Raw genomic sequence first — 18,536 nt, forward strand, 5'->3', positions numbered from 1 at the left:
ATATCTACACAAAATCGTCTAACATTACACTTGCTGGTTAAAGACAAGTGGTTCACCAGAAGGATGGGGAGCAACACAAGGATGCCTACTCTGACAATTTATTCTTAATCATCATTGTGCTAGAAATTCTAGTTGCTGATTAAGCAAGAAAAAATTAAAACCTATAGAAAAGAGAAAGGAAGAATTAAAACTATCAATATTTGATGACATGCTACAAAATCCAAGTATTCTACCAAAAACCTGCTAGAAAAAGTATATTCAGCAAGATGACAGGATAGAAGATAAATATCACATATCAAATATATATAAGCAGTGAATACACAGACAAGTATGAAATTCTAATACAATTACAAGTGCTCAGAAAACTTCTTAAGTATAAATCTAACAACATATAATTCAGGACTTGTTTGAGGAAAAGTATAAAATGCAGATAAAAGAAATCAAAGAACATCAACATAAATTAAAAGACATACAGTGTTCACTCATAATATTGATACCAATTCCCCACAAATTGAACTATAAGCTTACCACAATTCCCATCAAAATACTGGCAAAATTTGTGTAGACACAGATAAGCTTACTATAAAACTGATACACAAATGCTCAAGCCCTAGAATAACTAAAATGATTTTGAAAAAGTAGAATCACATGTGAGATGCATCACTCTACTTGCTTTTAAGTGTTACAACACAATTACAGATATCATGGCAGGGGGACATTGGCAGAGGGATCAATGGAACAAAATTAAGCAACCCAGAAATAGGAGTGCCTGGCTGGCTCAGGTGGTGGAACATGGAACTCTTGATCTTGGGGTTGTAAATTTGAGCCCCACAATGGGTGTAGAGATTACTTAAAAAATAAAACCTTAAAAAAAATAAAAATAAAACCTTTAAAAAAACAGAAATAAACCCACATGAATATGCCCATTTGATTTTTTAGCAAAAATGTAAAAGCTGTTTAATGGCATTAAAATAGCCTTTTAAATAAATGGTGCTCAAGTATTTGTCCATGACAGGAAAACAAATGAACTTCAACCTAAGCTTCACAATTTATACAACAATTAACTCTAAAAGATCATGGAATTTAATGTGAAATTTAAAACTATAAAAGTCTGAAAAAATAGCAAAGGTGATATCTATGGGATGTAGGCCAAGGCAAAAAGCTCATAGACTTGTCATCAAAAACATGATCAACACAAGAGTGTCTGGGTGGCTCAGTCGGTTAAGCAACGGACTCTTGATTTCCACTCAGGTTCTGATTAAATCCTGCATTGGGCTCCACACTCAGTGTGGAGTCTACTTAAGACTCCTTCTCCCTCTACCTCTCCACCTGCACCCCCCTTCACTCACGGGCAGGCTCATGGACACATACTCTCTCTCTAAAAGAAATAGTAAATCTGGGGATCCCTGGGTGGCTCAGCGGTTTAGCACCTGCCTTTGGCCCAGGGTGTGATCCTGAAGTCCCAGGATCAAGTCCCACGTGGGGCTCCCTGCATGGAGCCTGCTTCTCCCTCCTCCTGTGTCTCTGCCTCTCTCTCTCTCTCTCTCTATGTCTATCATAAATAAATAAATAAATCTTTAAAAAAAAAGAAATAGTAAATCTTTTTTAAAAACTGCATGTGAATGTATAATTTAATTACAATAAAACAGTTTAATCTAATGGAGAATTTCTCTATGACCACACCAGAAGGCTCATCGTTTAAATTTCCCAAAACAAGTATGATGGTGAAATGCAGGTCTTAAAATAAGATTCACTTTAGAAATAACAAATTCTACGTGATTTCAGTTTCACAGGCTGCCTATATTTTATATATTATTTACCAAGTCATATGACATTCCCCACTGATGACATTGAAGCTCCCCACAGATGTAGACAACGTTGACAATCAAGAAACTTAGGGTTGGGATATATAGGGAATAACAGAACAGATAAGTCAAAGACATACTTTAGACCATTTTTGTTAAAATATGGAAAACAAATGTCTTGTGTCATTCAGATCATAAAATTTTGACTTTAAAAATGTTTGATTTAAAAAAGGGATAATACTACCTATTTATGTATGGTACAAGAAATTTTTAAAATTTCATTTATTTATTCATGAGAGACAGAAAGAGAGGCAGAGACACGGGCAGAGGGAGAAGCAGTCTCCATGTAGGAAGCCTAATGCAGGACTTGATCCCAGGACTCCAGGATCATGCCCCGAGTCAAAGGTAGATGCCCAACAGCTGAGCCACCCAGGGATCCCTGGTACAAGACATTAAACACAATAGCACTCATTATAATTGCAACAGTAAATCCAACTCACAGTTACAGTACTGCTTACCAGGCTAAAGGAAGAAAATTGAGGATAATGAGAATATGATTGTTCTAGGGAGAGGTGGTAAGACATAAGACACACAGGACAAAAATTGTATACTCTTGAGGCTGTATTTCTATATAGAGAACTCCTTAAATTGTTAGTTAAAATATTACACATTATTTCAGGATTGAATTTGAAGGAATGAAATAGCCATATTAATTACACTTTCCAATTATGGGTCTATACATTCCCTAATCTAACACAAACACACACACACAGACACACACACACACACACACACACTTTTCCTTCTAAGCTCTAAAAGAACAGGTATTAAGTATTACATTTTTGTGCAATTATACCCTTGCATAGAATGTGGCACTTAGGAAACTCACACGTATTTGTTTGCTAAGCTACTCAAAGTGTGGTCCATCAGCATCTCTTCAGAACTTATTAGAGATGCAGAGTCTCAAGCTCTATTTTTTACCTAGTGAATTATAATCTGCATTCTGACAATATATTCAAGTGATTCATTTACATATTATAGTTGAAAAGCATTACACTAGACAATCAGCAAATGGATTGATTACTGTTGTGACAACATATTTCAAGATAGAAAATAAGAATGTAATACTTTCTCTATATAAGCACACCTTGTTTTATTGTGCTTTGCTTTATTATTCTTTGCAGGTAATGCATTTTTCACAAATTGAAAGTTAGGGGAGTGACGCATTCAGCACGTCTACAAGTACAATTTTCCAATGGCATTTTGTTCTTCCCTTATTGCTATGTAATATTTTGGCAATTCTTGCAACGTTTAAAACTTTCTCATTATTACATTTCTTATACTGATCTGTCAGCAACCAATCTTTGATGGTGCCACTGTTAATTGCCTTGGGGTTCCACACACCACACGCATTTAAGATGGTGAACTTATTGGATAAATGATGTGAGTGTTCTGACGTCTCCATGGACTGGCATTTTCCTATCTCTCTCCCTTTCCACTGTCCTCCCTATTCCATGAGAAAAACTAATAATGAAGAAATTAGGTCAATGAATGACTCTACAATGGCCTTTGAGTTCAAATGAAAGGAAGAGTCACATATCACTCGCTTTACATTAAAAGCTAGAAATGATGGGAGGCGGGGCAAGCTGGTGGAGGAGTGGGGTCCCCAAGTCACCCGGCCCCACCAACTCACCTAGATAACTTTCAGATCATCCTGAACACCTACGGATTCGACCTGAGATTTAAAGAGAGAACAGCTGGAACGCTACAGAGAGAAGGGTTTTCACTTCTAACAAGGTAGGAAGACAGAAAAAAAATTAAAAAGCATCCAGTGGGGGAGGGGCCCCAAGGAGCTGGCCTAAGGCCGGGGGTGGGGGGCAGAGCCCCAGGACAGGAGAGCCCAGCCCCGGAGAAGTGGGAACTTTAAAATTCCACGCCGGATTCTTCCAGACGGAAAAGCCCCTAGCAGGGAACTCGGCAGAACTGCAGGAGGGGCAGTAGAGCCCCCAGGTTCCCGGGGTCACTAACAGAGGAGGGGTGCCTGAGGGAGAGCACCCCGCACTCCGAGGGCAGAGCTCCCTAAAGGTCTGGAGCGCCCAGCGGGGCCCGGGAGCAGCTCAGGCGGTGGCTCCGCAGGGACGGGGCTGCACAGCCCCGGGAGCGCGATTCCAGCAGTGCAGGCCCTGGAGCCCAGGGCACCCCAGGGACATAGCCCAGGATCCGGCACTCCCCCCCAGGACAGGCGGAGGCAGAGGGGGCCCAGGACAGCGAGGAAGATCCTGCCACCGGGCACCCCGAGCTCTGCAGGTCAGCGCCCCCCGCCCCCGGAGCACCCAGGCCCCTGTGGACGGGGAGCTGCGGTAGTTACTGCGGGAGCTGACTCCAGGCCTGGAGAGCTGGCCGCCGCCAGTGGGGTTGTCCCTCCTGGTGTCACCCTGTGCCTGGGACAGAGCGGGCTGCCAGGGAGCAGGGGCCTCACGGGATAAACTGCTCCCACTGAGCCTTTCACCTGGCAGGGGGTGGGGCAGCTCCCCCAGGTGCACACACCTGAGAATCAGCACAGCAGTCCCTCCCCCAGAGAACAGCTGGAAGGACAGGGGAAGAGCAAGAGCTTGACCGAGCAGTGCTGGAAAGCTCCAGGACTGAGGGAAGATAGCATAGAGAACTAGATGGCCCTTTCTTTTCCTTTTCCTTTTTTTTCTTTTTCCATTATGACTAGTTTTTATATCAGACTAAAAACTTCCAATATTTTTTCTCTTTTCCCACCTTAACTGCACTATTTTACCACCTCTTCATTTTTAAGTTTGTTCCTCTTTTACTTTCATATTTCTTAGATATATTTTTCACATCTGGATTCCCTTCAATGTATTCATTTAATTTTGGTAGATATACAAGTTATGGGTATTTGTTTTTTCTGCATCGTTTTATTATTATTATTATTATTATTATTATTATTATTATTATCCATGAAAGACAGAGAGAAAGGCAGGGATGTAGGCAGAGGGAAAAGCAGGCTCCAGGCAAGGAGCCCGATGTGGGACTCGATCTTGAGACCGCAGAATCAGGCCCTGAGCCAGGGGCAGGTGCTCAACCGCTGAGCCATTCAGGAGTCCCCTTGTTTTATTTTACAATGGTGGAAGTTAATACCTTCTAAAACACGGCCAACATACACCCAGAACCAAGTAGAACACCGTGTTGGTTCATTCTATGAGATTATATTTGCTCTTCCTTCCCAGTCTGCCCTCATCTTTTATCTTGCTTATGGTTTTTTTTTTTTTTTTTGGTCAATGTTGGGACATTAAAAAATATATTTTATTTATTTTTTCATGAGAGACACACAGAGAGGAAGGCAGAGACACAGGCAGAGGGAGAAGCAGGCTCCATGCAGGGAGCCTGATGTGGGACTCGATCCCAGGACTCCAGGATCATGCACTAGGCCGAAGGCAGGTGGTAAACTGCTGAGCCATCCAGGGATCCCCAATGTTGGGGCTTTCTACAATTATTGCTGGTTATATAAATTTGGGACTGAGCATCTTCTAACATACAGAACAAAATACACTCAGAACCAAAAGGATCACCTTCTAGGACCCCTCAGGTAGACTACATTCTCCCACTACTACAACTTCCTCACCATCACCATCCCCCCATTTTTTTTGTCTTTCTCCTCTTTTCTTCACTTTTTTTTCTTTTTCTTTTTCATCTTCTTTGTTTTTGGATTTTGGCTTTTTATTTTTACTACTTTGTTTTAAAATTCCTTTTTCACTTTAGTGGTCCTTTTGTTTTATTTTGTTCTGTTCTTCTTTTTATTTTATTTTATTTTCTGGTCTCTGACCTCATCAGAATCATCTAGGGTGAAATTTACTTAGGTCGTGGTTGATATTTTTGACTCAGCCCACTCATACAGCCACTCTACACTGAGCAAAATGACTAGAAGGAAGAATTCACCACAAAAGAAAGAACCATAAAGAGTACTCTTCAACAGAGTTACAGATTTTGGATTTTGATACGATGTCAGAATTTCAATTCAAAAGTACAATTATAAAGCTACTGGTGGCTCTGGAAAAAAAGCATAAAATACTCTAGAGATTTCCTTACTGCAGAATTGAGATCTAATCAGTCCAAAATTAAAAATAGATTAAATGAGATGCAATCCAAACTGAATGTTCTAACTGCTAAGCTTAATGAGGTGGAAGAGTGAGTGACATAGAAGACAAGGTGATGGTAAGAAATAAGCTGAGGATAAAAGAGAAAAAAGATGAAGAGGAAAGGCTTAGGGAAATAAATGATAGCTTGTGAAGGAAGAATATACGTCTAACTGGGATTCCAGAAGAAGCTGAGAGAGAGAGAGAGAGAGAGGGAGAGAGAGAGAGGACCACAAAGTATATTTGAACAAGTCAGAGCTGAGAACTTCCCAAATCTGGAGAAGGAAACAGGCATTCAGATCTAGGAAATAGAGAAGACTCCCCCAAAAATCAATAAAAACTGTTCGACACCTCGACATTTAATAGTGACTTGCAAATTTCAAACATAAAGAGAAAATTCTTAAAGCAGTGTGAGTCAAGAGATTCTTAACTTCTATGGGGAGAAATATCAGATTAACAGCAGACCTCTCCACAGAGACCTGGCAGGCCAGAAACGGCTGGCATGATATATGCACGGTACTAAATGAGAAGAACATGCAGCCAAGAATACTTATTCAGCAAGGCTGTCATTCAGAAGAGAAGGAGAGATAAAGAGCTTCCAAGATAGACAGAAACTAAAAGAATATGTGACCACCAAAACAGCTCTGCAAGAAAAAGTAAGGCGACCCTGTAAAAGAAAGAGGGAGCCCAAAGAAACCATCCACAAAAAAAGGGACTGAATAGGCGATACAATGACACTAAACTCCTATCTTTCAATAGTTACTCTGAACATGAATGGGCTTAATGATCCCATCAAAAGATTCAGGGTTTCAGACAGGATACAAAAGCAAGACCCATCTATTTGCTGTCTATAAGAGACTCATTTGAGACCTAAGGACACCTCCAGCCTGAAAATGAAAGGTTGGAGAACCATTTATCATTCAAATGGTCCCGAAAAGAAAGCTGGGGTAGCCATCCTCATATCAGATAAATTAAAGTTTATCCCAAAAACTGTAGTAAGAGATGAAGAGGGACACTATATCATACTTAAAGGGTCTATCCAACAAGATGACCTAACAATCATGAATATTTATGCCCCCTAATGTGGGAGCTGCCAAGTATATCAATCAATTAATAACCAAAGTAAAGACATACTTAGATAGTAATACACTAATGTTAGGAGATTTTGACATGGCACTTTCAGCAAATGATAGATTTTCTAAGCAGAGCATCACCAAAGAAACAAGGGCCTCAAATGATACCCTGGACCAAATAGATTTCACAGATATATACAGGACTTTCCTTCCGAACACAACTGAATATACATTCTTTTCAAGTGCACATGATACTTTCTCCAGAATAGACCACATACTGGGTCACAAATCAGGTCTCAACTAATACCAAAAGATTGGGATTGTCCCCTGCATACTTTCAGACCACAATGCTTTGAAACTAGAACTCAATCACGAGAAGAAGTTTGGAAGAAATTCAAATGCATGGAGGTTAAAGAGCATCCTACTAAAAGATGAATGGGTCAATGCAGAAATTAGAGAAGAATTAAGAAGGCTCATGGAAATTAATGAAAATGAAGACACAATCGTTCAAAATATTTGGGATACAGCAAAAGCGGTCCTAAGAGGGAAATACTTCACAATACAAGCCTCCCTCAAAAAAGGAAAACACTAAAATATACAAGCTAACCTCACACGTAAAGGAACTGGAGAAAGAAGAGCAAGTAAAACCTACACCAAGCAGAAGAATAGAGATAATAAAGATTCAAGCAGAACCCAATGAAATAGAGACTAGAAAAACTGTAGAACACATCAACAAAACCAGGAGTTGGTTCCTTGAAAGAATTAATTAGAGAAACACCTAGCCAGCCTTATTAAAAAGAAAAAAGACTCCAATTAATAAAATCACAAATGAAAGAGGAGAGATCACAACCAATACCAAGTAAATACAAATGATTTTTAAAATGTATTATGAGCAACTATATGCCAACAAATGAGGCAGTCTAGAAGTAATAGATGCATTTCTGGAAAACCACAAATTACCAAAACTGGAACAGGAAGAATTAGAAAACCTGAACAAGCCAATAACCAGGGAGGAAATTGAAGAAGTCATCAAAAACCTCCCAAGACACAAAGGCCCAGGACAAGATGTCTTCCCAATGGCATTCTGTCAAACATTTAAAGAAGAAATAATACCTATTCTACTAAAGCTGTTTCAAAGGATAAAAAGGGATGGCATACTTCCAAACTCATTTTATGAAGCCGGCATCATAACCAAAGACTCCACAAAAAGGAGACAAAGTTTTGAATTTAGCTCAGACTTAATAATATTAATGTGCTCATAGTCTATCTTATTTAGTAGGAAAAATCATAGATGTCATAATAATTAAATAAGTACCCTGGTGACAATTCCTCATTTGCTTTTGCCTCTAGTATGCCCTGCCCCTCTTCTCATAATTTCTCATTCATTTCCTTTCATTTTTATTTATTTATTTATTTTTAAAGATTTTGTTTATTTATTCATGAGAGACATACAGAGAGGGAGAGAGACAGTCAGAGGGAGGAGCAGGCTCCATTCAAGGAGCCTGACACAGGACTCGATCCTGGGTCTCCCGGATTATGCCCTGGGCTGAAGGTGGCGCTAAACCGCTGAGCCACCCGGGCTACCCTCATTTTATTTTAAACCTAGGTAGCTAAAAAAGCAAGTTGTTTTTCACTGATGTACCTAAGAGTACTGAGACACAGACACCAATGAATCTCACAATCTTTTTGAAAATAAGAAAAGCATTCAATTAATTGAGCAGAGAGCATTTCCCACCAGATCAAAAATGTAATACTAATCAGCCTCCTAGATACTCCTAGATAAGCAACAAAATCAGAGTCTTAGCTAGGAAAGAAAAGAACTTTCTGCATTCGAGATGAACACAGGGTTAAGGTTTGCTGTCGAGGTGTGAGAGCCCACATGGTGAAAAGGCAACATATATACATAATAAGTTCAGGTTGAGTAAATTGCACCAAATATCTCCCTGTTTACATTTATGTAGATCCATTTATAATGTATTATGTTACCTCCCAGATGAAATAAATAAAAAGCTCCGAGTGTGGCATTATAAGTTCTCTTCTATGCACTGCAAAGCTCTCTCAGCAGGGAACACTATTCCTCAGGAGCAGGTACTATGACACATTTTTAATCAGAGCTTTACTAATTAATCCCCCTGGAATTATATATAAGAGAGGAGCAAATGCACTCTTCCATTAAAATAGAAGTCCCTTCCATTTAAAAACAGGAGTTTTCATTTTAATTTACAAAATAAAAAAGGTTATAGTTCACAAAGTTGGTTCCTACTAGATATTCAAGAGAAAAAATGTGAAGTTCATCTAACAATACAAAACTCAATCAGATGTTGAAGAGTTTGCAATTTATAAGGATAGAAACAGAGTTATTTCTTAAAAATTCCATTCAAATGAAGCAATTTAATTGAAATGAGATAAATCACTGGGTTAAGAGTTTAAATGCATCAGAATGAAGCTTAATATGTTTTATCAAAAATCAACAAAGGAAAAATGTATAAAGATCAATTTTCACTACCATTGGTTAACTCATGCTATATCTTTATCCCATGATTGTAAAATCCAGGAAAAGTATGGTTTATTGCTCATAAGTTAGAGATCTGATTTCAAAACAATTCAATTAATTTTATAAGCATCTAATTTATACAATAATAACATGGTCACAAGAAATACAATATGATGAAGTACAAAAGATACAGTGCAAACTATCTAAAACAAGAAGAATCATCCTATAATAGAAAGTCAGGGAGGGACCTGGGTGACTCAGTCAGTTGAGTATCCACTTACTGATTTTGACTCAGGTCATGATCTCAGGGTCCTGAGATTGAGCCCCTTATGGGGTTCCTTGCTCAGCGGAGTGTCTGCTTGAGATTCTCTCTCCCTTTCCCTGTGCCCTTTCTATATTTTCTCTCTCTTTCTCTCCCTTTCTCTAATTAATTAATTATTAATTAAAAAGGGAAGGAAGAGTGCCCCAATGGAAATTACATCCATTCCCATTTCCGTATTTCTCTAAAGTAATCCTCCAATGAGACCATTTTTTTTCTCAAGGTTATTTCAGGTAATGAAACAATTTACCTATATAGACTCCGCTTCTTTTTTAAAGATTTTATTTATCTACTCATGAGAGAAACAGAAAGAGAGAGGCAGGGACATAGGCAGAGGGAGAAGCAGGCTCCATGCAGGGAGCCCAATGTGGGACTTGATCCCGGACTCCGGGATCACGCAGAGTCGAAGGCAGATGCTTAAACTGAGCCACCCAGGCATCCCTATATAGACTCAGCTTTAAGCTGATTTGAATTCAGTGAAAAGTCCACACTCATAAAGTTGTAGTATACAAACCCAACTAACTCATGCCCAAGTAAAATAATTTGTGAAATCTGAAACAAAATCAGTTAACTGAGAGAAAACTGTTAAACACATTGTCTGACCTTTCATAGAAAAAGACTCCTACATGAATGCAAGATTGTTACTCAGCTATTAAAACTATTTATTTTATATAAAACATGGTTAAGAGTTATATCACATTAAATGCAAAAGAAAAAAGCATAGAACAACATGTACAACAAATTGCAATTATGTGAAAACATGTGTGTAAGTGGATAAGGACAAGAAAGGGAATGCACAAGAATGAAAATAGCTGCATTAGGATTATATAATTATAGAATTTTTCTCCTTTTAAAACTTCCTTAATACTGTTGATATATCAACCTCTTCCCAAAAATAAAATAAACAAAAAATTCAAACAAAAACCCAATCTAGCCAAAAAAAATCCTATCCCATGGCTTCGTAAAATTTTCATTTCTAGCAATAAAGTTTAAAATCACAAAAATGTATTACAGAATACATAGGTCAAATTCAATATTCTTATTAATAATGGGTCCTCCTGTTTCTCATCCAAGAGTTTCCTCAGAATATTTGAAAAAAGGCAGAATCAGTAAACAGTGTTTCCCATTAACAGGATTTGTATGTAGGAAAGATCTAGTTTAAAACTAGATCAATTGAAAATAATATTCAGTGTCTTATTAATCTTTATATTCCTATCTTGGGTTTGGCATATACTAGGTGCTCAAGAAATGTTTCTAAAATTAATGGATAAATCATTATTAATTATATCTGATCACAAACTTTTCTGCTGTAATCTACAGAACAAGCTACAGATTTATCTGAAATTCCAGGATAATTATAGATTTCATTATCAAAAACATAATATTCAGTGGTTTTAGTAAAATTTGTCTGCCGAATCAGAATGCCTAAACAATGCATTGTATGAAAATTTCCAGATATGTAAACAACAAAAAGGATTTTAAAAAATACATTATATAGATAACCAGACTTCTTAGGAATCTGAATGAATGGAAGAGGACAATAATGTATCATGCAAACAATATACTCTAAAGATGTATGGCAATATAAAACATCATGAAAAGCAAAATAAGTTCTATTTTTACTACATTTCATTAATATTCTTTTATACACATAGGCAAAACACACATGTGAGAGTGCACAAACACACATACACACACCAGCTATAGTGTAACCATGCAGTTAATAAAGGCAATGTGTTATAAAAGCTACAGATGACAAGAGAGATCACTGGTATGAACTTTTTGTCCATGATAATTTCATAGGAAATCAACCAGGTATCCAACAAATGATGTACATCAGTCTGACCATTTTCCAATGAAACCAACTGAGCTGGAAGCACAGAAATTCTTGAACCTTTAAGAGAGAATTTATTCTAATTTGCTTCTCTAATGTTTATGTGAGAAAAACTTTTCTCACTATCTTGAATAAAATCTGTTGGTTAAAACTATGCATCATTGTTCTAACTAATTTATATATATAATTATAAGATTATAATTTTATAAAACTTCTAAAGCATAACATTTATTTCACATAACTCAAGATTAAAGTTTGGGAAATTTCCAGCCTGAACTACATTATGCAACACTTTACAGAGATAAAAGTAATTTACAGAATAGCCCTATTTGACTTTGTATATATGTAGAGAAACTGAAGGTGAGATAAAGTTGAGTTATTTAAAATATGGAGCCATATGTCACACATTGGCAGTGAGAGCAGAAATACGGCAGCACTTCCCATTTGCCTTTCCTACTTGATAGTACCAGAGGTCAGCTGTGCCAACAAAGTGAGTGCCAATGAGGCTAGTGTTTCTAATCCTACCACTCACTAGCAGAGGAAGACTCAGGTCATACATCTCCTAGGCAACCACCCAGCAACAAAAGGCAACCAAATTCTCATGTTGCCCTGCTCTGGATAAAGAGGAGAAGATGGTCCATACTGGTGTTTCCTATCTAACCACTCTACAGTTGGAAAAACAAAACAACAACAACAACAAAAACCCAGGCCTCATGTTTCCTTACCTCAAAGCTAGTGGCAGAGAGAAATTCAGAGACTACATTTATCAACCTCTCATGCAATGATATAAGTGGTCCAGATAGATACATTCCTCTTCCCTGCAGGAATGGCAGAGACTGACCAAGAAGCTCACTGCATGAAGCAACCTGTACAGCAAGCTAAGAGAAATGCTTTTTGTCCCAGAAACCCAGTGTTACCCATGCCCCAAGTGAGACAACAAAGCCTAGGGAGTCGCTTCTGCCCACATGGCTCTGACCAGCAGGCACAAAGACATCATAAAAATGCTTCATAGGAAATTATAAATTATCTCTAAATAAATGAAAGAATATAAAATCTGAGCAAAAATATAGAAGCATGAAAAAAACAAATGGAAACTATACAACTGGAAAAGACAAAAAGAAAAAAAAACTTCTGCATGATCTCAATACAGAAGTGAAAGAAGCTGAGAAAAGAATTGGTAGACTTCAGGACAGATCAGTAGAAGTCACACAATTTAAAAAGCAGAGAAAAAGAACAGGGCCTCAGAGACCTCTGGGACGAAAGCAAAAGATCCAACATTTGTATAAAGGGAATTCCAGAAAAAGAAGGAAAAGAGTGGAATTGAAAAAGCAAGTTAACATCTCAAAATGACTAAAGAAAGTTCTCCAAAAAGAAAAGAAATGAAGTGAAAAGTGAAGTCTTAGAACTTCAGATAGGAAAAAAAGAAAAATAAGGGTAAATACAATAAATGATTCTTATCATTTGTTTCTTTTTTGTTTTAGATTTACTTATTTGAGAAAGTGAGAGGAAGAGACTGGGTGGGGGGAGGGGGACAGGGTTGAGAGAGAATCCTAAGCAGGCTCCAGGCCCAGCAGAGCCCAATAACACAGTGCTCTATCTCAGGACCACAAGATCATAACCGGAGCAGAAATCGAGTCGGATGCTTAACCAACTGAGACACTCGAGGTGCCCCTACCATTTGTTTCTTAAGTCATATCTGATGTGGTACTCAATGTTGTTATGTTTGTATTTTATTTCATACACCAATCATGAATAAAAGTACACAAAAGTGAAGACTTTTATAAATGATGACATTATTAACTACATGTAAATTATTCACTGAAAGAAGAGAGCAAAAAGGGGACCAGAAGCAAAGGAAAGAAACAGTAAACAAACAGTAAAACGGTAGAGTTTATGCATCACATATTAATAATTTACACATAAAAGGTATAAATACACCAAAGAAAAGGCAGAGATTAGTAGAATAGATATAAAACAGGAACCAACTCTATTCTGCCTACACAAAATTCACTTCAAACAAGGAAAAAAGTTGAGTATAAAGAATGCAAAATAAATCTAATTCAAACATTATGTTAAAAGTAAATACGAGTAGTTCTGTTAATATTAAATAATGTACACTTCAGAATAAAAAATTCAATTACATATATAGTTAAAGCTAAGAAGGAGATTTATAGCAATAAATGCACACATGAGAACATGCTTTGATAAAAACAAACTAGAACTATTATCATACTTAAAGATGAAATACTGAATGCCTTCCCAGTATAATCCAGAAAAAGCCATGGATAATTGCTTTCTTTAATCTTATTCATAATAATACTATAAAGCAAGGAAAAGAAACAAAAAAGATACATATTTGAGAAAAAGAAGTAAACTGTCTTTTTTCTGCAGATTTGATCATCCACATAGAGTCTTAAGAACTGTTTTAAAAAACAAATAAACAAAAACAGTCCCAGAACCAGTAAGTTTGCTCATATTAGTCACAGAACAAAATATCAGTTATAACTGCTTTAAAGAAAATGAAATTCATAGGTATAAGCTCAGCAAAACATGTATAAGATATATAATTAGAAAGATTTATCATACTCAAGGACTGCAAAACTAAACATAGTAAAGATGTCAATTCTGCCTAAATTGGTATATAAATTTAACACAATTTCTATCAAACTTCCAGCAAATACTTCGGTAGATAAAGACAAAATTATTCGAAAACTTATAAGGAAAGGCAAAGGACTTATAAAATCTAAAACACTTTTGATAAAAATAAGGTAGGAGGAGTCATTATTCCCAATGATAAGGATTATAGAGCAACATTAATGAAAGAGTGGGATATTTGTGAAAGCATGGATATACAGAAAAATGTAACAAAATAGAGAAGAACTAGATCTACACAAATATTTTCAACTTTTGACAAAGGTGTAAAAACAATTCAATAGAGGATGGATAGATTTTTTAAACAGTTAGTGACAGAGCAACTGGGCATCTATATCCCAAGGAAATCTACTTTTATATAAAACTTCACACCTGGACAGCCCAGGGTGGCTCAGCAGTTTAGCACCGCCTTCAGCCCAGGGCCTGATCCTGGAGACCCAGGATCGAGTCCCACATCAGGCTCCCTGCCTGGAGCCTGTTTCTCCCTCTGCCTGAGTCTCTGCCTCTCTCTCTCTCTCTCTCTCTCTCTCTCTCTCTGTGTCTTTCATGAATAAATAAAATCTTTAAATATATATATATACACCTTATACAAAAAAATTCAAAATGAAACTATTAAAACCCAGCATATATGGTCAGCTAATATACGACAAGGGAGCCAAGAATACCTGTTAGGGAATGAATACTCACTTCAACAGTAATGGGAAAACTGGAAAAATACATACAAAACAATGAAACTGACACCTATCTCAAACCACTCACAAGAATTAACTTCAAATGGAACAGACTTAAACAGAAGATTTGATACCATAAAATTCCCAGGGAGAAGAAATGTGTGGTAAATATCAGAAAGGGAGACAGAACATAAAGACTCCTAACTCTGGGAAACGAACTAGGGGTGGTGGAAGGGGAGGAGGGCAGGGGGTGGGGGTGAATGGGTGACGGGCACTGAGGGGGGCACTTGACGGGATGAGCACTGGGTGTTATTCTGTATGTTGGTAAATTGAACACCAATAAAAAATAAATTTATTAAAAAAAAAGAAGTGCAAATAAAATAAAATAAAATAAAATAAAATAAAATAAAATAAAATAAAATAAAATAAAATTCCCAGGGAAAAAATAAGGAAAAAGCTCATCAATATTGTTCTTGGTAATAATATTTTGTTAATGATGCCAAAAGCACAAGCAACAAAAGCAAAAGTCAACATATTATATCAGAATCAAAAGTTTCTGAACAATGGAAAAAACAAAATGAAGATACAACCTATAGAAAAGGTAAAAATATTTGCAAACCATATACGGGATAAGGGGCTAACATCCAAAATATATAAAGAACTCCGTCAATTCAACAATAAAACCCCAAAGTATCTAATTAAAAAATGGACAGAACTAAAGAGGTATTTCTCCAAAAAGGACATTAAAATGGCCAACAGAAACATGAAAACATACTCAAAATCACCAGTCATTAGGGAAATACAAATCAAAACCACAGTGAGGTATGGCACACCTATTAGTATGGCAATCATCAAGAAGACAAGAGAAAACAGGTGCTGGTGAGGATGTGGTGGAAAAAAAACCCTATGTATTGTTGATTCAAATACAAATTGATCCAACCACTATTGAAAACAAGATGGAAGTTCCTCAAAGAAATTAGTAAATCTCATATAAGATCCAGTGATTGCATTTCTGAATATATACCCAAAGAAAATGAAAACAGAATTTCAACAATCTACCTGCATTTCCATTTTTAATGCAACACTATTTACAGTTGCCAAGATATGGAAACATACAATATGGCCAACAATGGACTGATGGGTAATAAAAAAGGATGTGCTACATATACACAATGTAATAGTATTGAACCATGAGAAAGGAAGATATCCTCTCATTTGCCACAACACAGATGGAACTTGAGCACATGAGACTAAACAAGATCAGTCAGAGAAAAAGAAGTACTGTATGACATCACTTATTTATGGAAACTAAAAAAGTTCAACCAGTAAAAAACATATCGTAAAATAACAGTTTACTGTTATAACAAAGGATGGGGCAAGTAGACTAATAGTGTTTAAGGATGCAACTTATAACAAGTAGTAAATATGTCATAGAGATCTAACATACAGTATAAATAATATAGACAATAATATTGTACTATAATCATGTAATGTGATAAATATCACTACATAAGTAATCGGGTATCTGTGTATGTATACACACACACACACACACACACACCCCTACATGTCATCCTCATATATATAAGAAAGTATCATTGTAATATGCTGTATATCTTAATATTATGCAATGTTACCTGTCAGTTGTAAACGTAATTTCGATTAAAATATGCTTATTGGATAATAATCACTTCAATTATCTTTGTTTCATTTTGTAGACATAGAAAAACTAAATACTTCACCTTCAATGACTGACTTTAACTATATAAAAATGAAAAGAATGATACTTCAGTTTTATCTTACCAAACCAACTCATTTTTAGTAGTGTTTGGAATATTCTAAATTCCAGAGATAAGATTGCATTTTGATGAACTGCTAGAGTGTCTGCAGCAAGGTAAAGGATAAATGAAACCAACATCAGAGTTCAAAATGCAGTTCTTAACTGTTTTGAAAGAATTGTAGAGTATTTTAAGTAGCCACAAACAAAAGAAAGAAATATCTTTAAACAGGAGTGTTATTTGGTTATCTAGGAAATACTTCTGTCTCTGGAGGAACACATTTCATTTTCTCTGTTTAGTTATGAGAATCTCTACTATGCATATATATGCTTTTGTGATGCCAAACACTATGGGGTGTTTTTAGTGCCCATTTCCTTCTCTCTACCTCTCTCTCTCTCTCTCTCTCTCTTGAAGTTAAAATTACATATCTAGGAAGAGTATATAATTTTGTGGCAAAATATATACCTATAGGCAAAGCAGGAGATAACATTTAAGCATTGTTGCTATGGATAGAAACTTGAGCCCAGCAATATTTTCTAATTAGAAGGTTGCTCTGAGTCATTCTTTTCAAATCCATTAGGCTTTTAAATGTTAAACTGTAATTGGCTTTTCAAATATTGTTTGGATAATGGCAATGGGGAAAAAGTTTGAATCTGAAATAGCATATGAAACGTAGAAATAGAAAGAAAGAAATGTCTTCTGGGCATTTCTACCTATATTGTTGACGGGCAATTCAAAACAGTAATATCTTCTATAGAACTCCATCGTCTATACCACCAATAGTCCTATTTTCCCTATTCTGATAAATAGCCACAAATTTCTTGCAGATCTCAAATCAGACATCGTAGTTCATTAATTCTACACCATGTCAGCACATTAGAATAACTGAGACACTTTGTTTTCAATTAAGACTTTGTTATTTTACAAGTTCTCCATAGATCCTCAGTCCTATGCCAAGTCTCATCTAATATTTTTTACATCTTGCATCAGTGGGGTACAGTTGTTAAAACTGATAAATTAGGGCACCTGGATAGCTCAGTGGTTGAGCGTCTGCCTTTTGGCTCAGGTCGAGATCCCTGAGTCCTGGGATGGAGTCCTAATCAGGGTCCCCGCACGGGAGCTTATGGCAACCACTGATCTTTCCAATGTTTCCATAGTATTGCCTTCTCCACAATGTCACATAATGGGAATCATAAAATATATAGCCTTTTCAGGATGGCATTTTTCACTTAGCAGTATGCTTTTAACCTTCCTCCATGTGTTTTCATGTCTTGATGGCTAATTTCTTTTTCTCTTGGAATAATATTCCATTGCCTAGATGTACCATATTTTGTTTATCCATTCACCTATTGAAGAACATCTTGATTGCTTCTATGTTTTGGTAATTACATTAAAGATGCTATAAACAGGGATCCCTGGGTGGCGCAGCGGTTTGGCGCCTGCCTTTGGCCCGGGGCGCGATCCTGGAGACCTGGGATCGAATCCCACGTCAGGCTCCCGGTGCATGGAGCCTGCTTCTCCCTCTGCCTATGTCTCTGCCTCTCTCTCTCTCTCTGTGACTATCATAGATAAATAAAAATTTAAAAAAAGATGCTATAAACACGTAAAACTTTATATAGCTATATATATATATATATATATATATATAGCTTTTGGGGGTATATGCCAAAGAGCAAAACTCCTAGATTATAAAATGAGTATGGTGAGTTTATAAGAAACCACTAGACTGCCCTCCAATGGGGCTGTATCATTAAGCATTCCCATCAGC

The sequence above is a fragment of the Canis aureus genome, chromosome X, assembly GCF_053574225.1.
Source record: "Canis aureus isolate CA01 chromosome X, VMU_Caureus_v.1.0, whole genome shotgun sequence".
NCBI classification, from domain to species: domain Eukaryota; kingdom Metazoa; phylum Chordata; class Mammalia; order Carnivora; family Canidae; genus Canis; species Canis aureus.